The 8,856-nt window shown below is 31.8% G+C and overlaps 1 protein-coding gene across 1 annotated transcript in view; it reads left to right on the top strand.

Annotated features, from left to right (window-relative positions):
• LOC108694492 overlaps nucleotides 1–8,856 on the top strand; it is a 104,208-nt gene that overhangs the window by 56,627 nt on the left and 38,725 nt on the right. The gene's annotated exons all lie outside the window — the stretch shown is intronic.

The following is an 8,856-nucleotide window of genomic DNA, read 5'->3' as shown; positions in this document are numbered from 1 at the left end:
GCAAATATATATATATATATATATACAGATGATTTTATTTCAATAAAGAGAGATAAAATGTGTATTAAAAGCAAATAATGAAAATCAACTTCTTATTAATAAAACAAATGGTAAAATAAATAATATATTTTTCAGGTATTCATATTATTTTGTCCCTTGTGTATATTAATATATATAATAAATTTACACACATTGTGCTAAAAAAGCTGTCTTGCAAAGATTAAATGTAAAAATTCAAAGTTTATACTTCAACTGCAAGACTTTTTACTTGAAAATTTACGACAGACATAGTCAGGAGCGCTCATAAAATCTGTAAAGTTAACAGACGAAGAGCTTAGCAAAGTGATTATAACGTAACTTTAATAACTGTTTTGCTTGCCGCTGTAGCCAAACTTTTTCGTGCAACCCGGCGTACATAGCTAAGAACTTGAGGAGTTTGCGGCAATATTGTGACTGTAAACATTTTTCTTGCCTCAACGTTCCACGTCAATCTAATAAATTCACAAATGACGATTTGCATCGCTTTAATGAGAGCGCGACCTTCTTTACACATTTTTATCGAGTGCCTGTTTTGCTGTAATTTACGAGCTCCTTCGGTTAATTATCACGCTAAAAAACGTTTCTCCTTATTGTCGTACTAGAAAATTGCACTCGCGACGATCGGGGAGAGCACTGTAGTCGCATTACGACATCGTTTCTCGTCTCGTCACAACGCTACACTGTAATGGAAATTTTGCGAAACGCCATTCCGGGAATAATAAACGCATTATCCGTACGTTCTATCTCTCCGTATTTATTTTCGCCCGGCGGCCTTTTAAGTGGCAGTATTTCATTCCGTTATTAAGCTGCACTATCTCCCTCGCGCCGTCCACCGTGTCCACTCGCGAGCTATTTTATCAGATTAATTTTTTTCCTCGCGCAAATTTTCCCTGATGAACGCTTTGACGGATTAAAAGTTGAAATAAAAGTTCTAGGTCCCGTTCCCTGCTTGGTACTTTGGTGCTCTCATCCGACAAATTACTTTTACGTTTCGGCGTGGCCTCGTCTGGTCTTTTTCACGTACGAAAGAGCAATGTAAAAATAAGTTACGGAACACACATTTTCGACTGTTTTCTTATACGCGTGGATTTTTCTGTAATTTTTTTTACTTTTAGCACAGATAAAATTCACATTTCTTATAAAATATATATGAAAAATTGAAATTTTCGTGACATCCAAATCTTCAAATGTCACAAAATCTTAATTTGTAAAATTTTTTAACATCTCAAGTGACATTTAAAAAAATATCTTGCTTAATTTATTTCTTGTTTAATTTAATTATGATTTCAATGAACGATTCTCTTTGTTATATCGATTAGTCAAGTTGACTGAAATTCTGTAAGAAATCTTATAAAATAATCATCCCTTATGGAAATAAATTTGAAAAAAAAACTAAAATTGATTAATAATAGAATGATAGAAGACGAAAATTAATATTCGATTAGCGAATAATATGCAATGCAACATTTGCATATAAAAGATTTTTCAACGTATGTGTTATTCATAACCCGAGTTTATCCGTGAAAATACCTTGGGCAATATTTATAGTAATACAAAATTGAAACAAAATTCTCACTGAAATAAATAATAGGTATATCAATTATTAAAATCCTAAATGAATTCTCTATCCTATGAATACATTACGCGAAGGAATTATAGTTGACTTTACGCAGGCAAAACGAAGATGATAGCGTGGTGTAAATATACGATTGATAAATCGCATACAAAGAATATTAAATAATGATCGTGCGAAATTTTATCCATAATCGCGCTATCTATAAAGCATGCTCGTCCAGCTGTAAATCATAACGCGTTTGCGTCATCTGCTATATAATAATTTAGCGGAAGGGCAATCCTCCGTGCGGTGGACTATAATATTTGATTACTATCTATTAATTATGACTCGGCGAAGAGAAGTATTTCACGGTTCTCTAGACTTCGAAGATCGATATCAACTCGGTGCATCGTTGCGATAATTCCAGCTTACGGGATCATTAATTATAAAAGCATCACCACCATAGTATTGCGTAATGTCCTGAACCTGTTTCTGCGTCGCTTCTCGCCCTTCTCGGTCGCGAGAAATTGGTCAGCGAAGTTTGAGAAACTAGCAGCCATCTGGATCTCTCATCGCTTTCGAAGTTCGCCGAGCAGTCGTAGTAAGAGACGGAATTTGTGATCGCACGAAGAAAAGCTTCGCGTCGGTAATAGCTTTCACTTGTGAGAGATTCAAAGATGCGTCCATGTTTTGCGTTCGATTTAATAACTCAATGCACATGTGATTTCTTTAATATTTTTAAGTTATCTTGAATATATTTAATATTAATAAAAATATTCTAATATTCCTTGTATTTCTGCAATGATAATTCCTTAAAGATTTTTTATCGGCTTCTGTTGTACAAAATGGTTCAACAAAAAAGAGATTTGAAAAGAGATTTAAGATTCAAATACAGAACAAGATTTGAAAAGATTTCACATGTATCATGAAACTACAAAGAAATACGAGTGATCGTCTTGTTTACCGTCGTTCTGCATTTTTAAAAATCACGATAAAACCACGAGAAAAATATGAGGCTATTTTTATTGCGTTTCACGGATCGATGGAACGTAGCCTTGTTAGTTTTCGAGTTTACATAAAAGAAACAACTGGAAATAATATTTTTCGACAGAATCAAAACATATAATAAAAATAAAATTGTGTGTGTGTGTAAAATATTTTTATAAAAAATCTTAAATTTGTTTGCAAATGAAAAGGCATAACGAATTTTTATACCAAATTAGATTAGAAACGAAAAATAATTTATTGAAACAGATAAAATATAATTTCTTTCAATTCTCAAATATGTTAATTAGTTTTTCGCAAATACTGTAAAATTGCGATATTTAAATTGCATTTAATTTAAATAATATTTTATTAAATATTTTCTACATTTTTGCTAAGACATTCTTTTTTTTAAATAATGTCTTCTTCATATTGAAGGAAGTAAATAACACGATGGTATTTCTGTCGGAAAGGACTTTACACGAGTTTTCTATATGTCATAAAATGCGTACATTCGGCAACCGCATCCGAGATATAAAAGCCTTACACGCGCTGTATGCAATTTATAACGACAGGAGTGCAATTTTACGTCGGGAATATATACGTAGTCGAGACAAATTTTATGGAAAATATAATACGAAAATACGAGCACCTCTTCCAGCTATCGATGTAATGTGTATTGCCTATCATCTCACGTACATTCGAACTTTTGCATGATTTCGCGAACTATATATAGAAATATCTAAATTATATCTAACTATTATTCACACTTATTCTCATTAAATTACGAGGTGCTTGTCGTTTAGAAAAAAAAAAAGTTTTTCAATACGTATTATTAACAATTAAAAGTAGAAACCGATTAGAATTAAATCAATAAGAATAAATCAAATAAAAGAAAGAATCCTATTTTCATTTGAAGTAGATTCGAGATGATATTAAGGAATTTATTAGTTTTATTACTAAATTAATGTAATTGGGAGATTAACATATTTCAGCTTCAGTTTGCGTTTCAAATTCGATAGACGCGCGTTAAATAGAATTGACAAACGTATTCGCGAAAACAAAAATCCACTTTTACCGAAAATAGAAATTTTTTTCTTTTATTCAATTTATTCTTATATATAAATCTAATTTCTACTTATATTTGTTTATACACATATATTTGTTTATACACATCTCCTTGAAAATTCTCTCACTTACCGAAAATAAGATTCTTTTTCTTATCTATTGAATTTGTAAAAATGGAAGTACGATAAATTCACTGCATACAGAATTTTTTTTCCTCAAACTATGCGATGCGCGATAAATTTTTTTCTCAAATATTTTCTGTACGTTATTACATAATATAGAGCTTTGTATTCTTTTATATAAATGGCAGCGGCGAACTATTTCACATTTCGGAGGTATCTTCCTTGAGCTTTCAGACTAAGCTGCATATCCTCGAAGGAAGGATTTCGTTGTTTGCACATACGACAATGGCCTTTTGGTCGTCATTCAGCGCCCTTTTCGAACCTCTTCGGAATCGACTTAGGACGGCATTGTCGTAAGCTCGCTCGAGGCCTTCTTTCGTCGGCTTTCTCGCCGACGAAAGAGGAATTGCACCTTCAAGGCTTCGTTGGGAGATTCGTTCCATTCTCGCGTGATACGCTGAAAGTCATGTAAATGTAGATTAGGTGGTCCTCTTACAGAGGTGGCCTCCATTCGCGTTTGCATCGCGACATTGCCATTCAGTTCACGTTTTCCCCAAAGATGTATCTAATCTTGGACGATCTCTAAACTTGTCCTCGGATCTCTCCTCTGCTCCCTCTATGCCCAATCTATTTCAAATTCTTTTATATGGATGTGAGTCACACAAAAAGACCTTTCCTTTCTTCGAATTTCTTTTCACGTTTTTACTTTCCAGATATTTTATCCTTAATAATAATCGTAATTTCATTATGGAAATTTGTAGAAAAGAATAGAGAATATCTTCGTGAATCAATATTTATTTTATAAATACTCAATATAAAATTTCTAACGTCTTATTCAAACATTATTAGAAATTTTTGTGAATTTATAATAATACTTATGATAAAAATATGCAGTAAATTTACAAACCATGTAACAGTTTGCTGTGATTTCACAATATTTGCAAATTTACAATAGATAGTTGTGAATTTACAAAACTGATGCGTATTAGAGATTTGCATATACTTTATCACAAAACGTTATTGTAATTTTGCAATATAACTATTTAAATTTATAGCACATTTTTGTTGGCAACACTTTTGGAAGTTTACAACTGGAATCATTATTTCTTACAGTGAACGAAAAGATGTAGGTTTATTTTTAAAAATGATATTCAATTCAAACCGCGATATTAAGAATTCTAGAATTAATATCAAGATGGATTAAAATTATGCCTATTTGTGTTATTTAAAATTCCTCCAAATTTTTTGCACTTAAGACAAAATAAACAAATTTTCCTGTATTGAAAAGAGAGAAAATGAAGATATCGAGTGTAAGGAGTGCAAGCAACGCGAATAAACCTAGAGATATCTAGATTTAGGCAATTAGCTCTTCAAATCTATATACATGTCAGTTCATTTTCTCTAAGCGTACCGTCAACGGCATATCAAAGGGTGAACCAGCACCCTGTGCAACTACAAGAGCAACCCTTCCTGCCGCCGGCATTACACGTCTACAGCTTGGCTGTCTGCTTGACGATGCAGATTACTTAACCCTACGTTTCGTGCATGATCGATGACTCTCGTCGTTGGAATTGACAAGTGCTCGTCCAGTTGACATGCGGTCGATCGGCGAGCACGTTATTAAACCGCCGTTCGCGTACGGACGCAATCCTAATACCAGGTAGAGTACACAATTTGCCGCTCGCAAATAGACCCTATAGATCAGTCCGAGAGTGAATCACCGTATGCCTACTGTATTGCCGATAATAATGCGATCGCAAATTAGAGTGACCTCCATCCAGCGGCGAGATATTGGCAATTAAATTCAACTGTAATGTTTGATTATTGTAATTGTTTACGGGCTAGCGTGAAAAATTCTCGTTGATAAAATTTATCATCAATGTCGTGTCGCAATAAATACCAAATTTGGAACAACATAGCATACTGCAAATTCCGTGTTTATAATAACGTTCACGTAATCTCTTATGCTTTTGTCGTACGTGCAGAAAAAAGACTGTTCTTAAATCAATCTTAATATACTTCATAAAAATAAACAAAAATATTATAATCTTGTTTTAAAAATTTTAGTCTTGACTTGACTGAATTTATATTAATGTAAGATTTTTGTATAAGATTTATGTAAGATTGAACAAGTCTTGAATTGAGTGCAAAGTAATACTTGCATCAAAAAAATTTAATTAATATCTCTAAAGCAAAGTTACAATATTTTGGCTTTTATATATGAGTATATTATGGTTGATTTAAGAATAATCTTTTTCTGTGTGCAAACATTAAGTTTTCTTCTTTTGAAAATGTTCAGCTCAATCTGAAAATCTCGGAAAAACAATTCTGGATTGTAGAATCTTTCACGATACGTTATATATAATAATGCAAATCAATATATTGCGAGATAATATTATGGATAATTAAGCAGTTTGTTCAATAAGTTATTTTTGTTGATCGAAAATTCATTTACAATCGATGTAATGTACAATGCATTAGCGTATCATTCAAATGTGCAAAATTGCAGTTATGTTATTTTAATAAAAATAAACGGTTTGATAGGATTTAATAGATTGTCTGAATAATTGCAACGTGCGGCTAATGATAATAATAATTTGAGTGAAATGAATTTCGTATACATTAGTCAAATGTGCGCGAATAGCTGATCATGCAAAATATTTTAATGTACTACAATGCATATAAGTATTTTCAAATGCAAAATACAAGAGAAATAACTCACATTCGCGATTGGCAAAGATACAAAATTTATATAGGTTAACGCAATTTTCTCTTGGCTTTATCAATTCCCTCTACAATTATTAGCGACCAGCAAAGTTTGCGTTCTTATATAACTGCAGACTTTATTCCATAACTTTATTCTCAGTGACCCAGTTTCTCGAGCATTTACCTTTTTCTTTTTTGAGAACGTTATTTTATTCCTTTTTCCTCATTTTGTGTTATCTCCTAATACATTGCGCAAGCACGTTGCTCTTCGTGGCTTAAACGACGAATAATATTTAACGATCAGCTTATCCTAAATTACTTTGTATATCGCACGAAAAATGCATTGTTACAGTTTGCGATTTAAATTGTAAAAAAGGTTTATGAGTCGGCGATATTTATGCATTTGCGTTTTAAAATTGCATAATATTCCATTTGTTTGTGTAAATACACATTGAGCTAATATATGTGAGACAATTATGTTGTCATAATCAATATTATTGAATAATATTGAATATATATATGTATATAATACAGTAATATATATTTATTCAATATAATAATGTCATATTATATTGAATTATAAAGTTAGAGTTTAAAAAATTCGCAATTAAAGAACTAAGAATAAGTTTCAGCGACTTAAAAAAATTATTTTAATTTGGAAAAGAAGTATCTTAAAAATTTTTTAAATAGAAAGCTAACAAATATTTATATTGATATATTTATATTAATATATTTATATTAATATATTTAAGCGGCAAATATATTTTAAAAAACTGCATGAGATTTAATTTTGCGATATAGCTATTTTGACAATGATGATTTTTAGTGTATTTATAATTGTGTAGCAATTCATACTTAAAACAACTATCCTTATCTAATCGGTTTCATCGTATGATCCTGAAATAATGATAAATTGCAATTATTATATATCGACAGAAAATTAATTTCAATGGATGGGAATCATAATTTTCTATAATATAACATTCAAAGTACGATAATAAAAATTACATTATTATAGAGTTTACATAAAGATTATTATACATTCCAATGCTAATACAATTAATAAGAATTAATTTTAATAAAAATCACAGGTGAAATTAAATGAGGATGAAAAGTATTTTTAAATTTTTGCACATATTCTGCTTGCGTTCTTAATATGAGCACTCGGGAGTTTCATCCAGCGTGCTAATTATTTCCGTTCATCTGATACGCAGAGATTGGCGTTGGCGTTTTTGCAATATGGGAGATAGGAAAGAGAGAGACAACGAGAAAGAAAGAGAAAAGGAGAAAAAGGGTAGAAAGATAAAAGCTAATGATCGAAGCGAGAAGAGATAATTAAATGCGGATTATCTCTGGTAAAATTCAATCTCTTGTTCACGCTAATTGGAACAGGAAGAAGACAGTTATTAAACAGCCTGCGGATAGATTCAATAATATTTTGCGATAACAAAGCCACTGATCAAAGGGCAAAAAAGGAAGAAAGGAATTTACTGTCTGTCCGAGCCAGAAATGCAGGAGTATGACTAACGTTTGTGCACAGTACAACAAAGTTAAAATCTCAATAAAAGTTGTTTATGCGGAAGCGCATGTGCGGAATGTAATTTAAACTGTTATCATTGTGAAACTCCTTCTTTCCCTTTCTCTCTGAATTTTTCACTGCACGAAATTACGATTTTCGCGATACCAGATAAGAACTGCGCGATAAATTATATATTTACGCGGTCGCAATGCTTGTTAACATTAAATAAAATTTACTCGCGCAGATATTTGATTTCTAAATAAAACATAAACATTAAAAAATACAATTCTCGCAAATTGCTTTCTCGAAAAAGTAACGTTTACATTTACATAATTATCGCTACGATTTCATTATTTTCTGCATTTGATTCGTGCATTTGACAAATATTTCGTCAATGTGATCAAAAAAATTTTAGTTGCTTCAGCAAAATTATTTTATAAGAATTGCTTACATTTATAATCGATAAATGTAATAAAGTCAATTTTGTCGAAAGCCACTTCAACGACGTTTTCGTGCGTCATGTATAAGCAAAGTCAATATAACAATATTTTTAAGCCATTAAAAGCTTAAAAAAGAACGCTGCACAAAATAATCGATAGATGCTATCGCCTACATTTTTTTTTTTTTATTTTCATACAGCCGTTTGTTTCCGGTTTCTTTCGCAACTGTCGTGGGGGTGCAACAAGTGTTATGTTGCTCGTGTCTCGAGGCAAACAGGCGAGATACCGCGTTGCAAATCTACGAATAAATTTCTTGCTCGCCGACCACAGTTGCTGCTGCTTGAATTGATATCTACGGCTCGTATTTCAGGATTATCTACTGCGGGGATATGTTATTTTTGTTTTGCGTCAAGCTGCGCTTTA

The sequence above is a fragment of the Atta colombica genome, unplaced genomic scaffold, assembly GCF_001594045.1.
Source record: "Atta colombica isolate Treedump-2 unplaced genomic scaffold, Acol1.0 scaffold12, whole genome shotgun sequence".
Lineage (NCBI taxonomy): Eukaryota > Metazoa > Arthropoda > Insecta > Hymenoptera > Formicidae > Atta > Atta colombica.
Note: the sequence above shows the minus strand (reverse complement) of the source record. Positions and strands in the feature narration are given on the sequence as shown.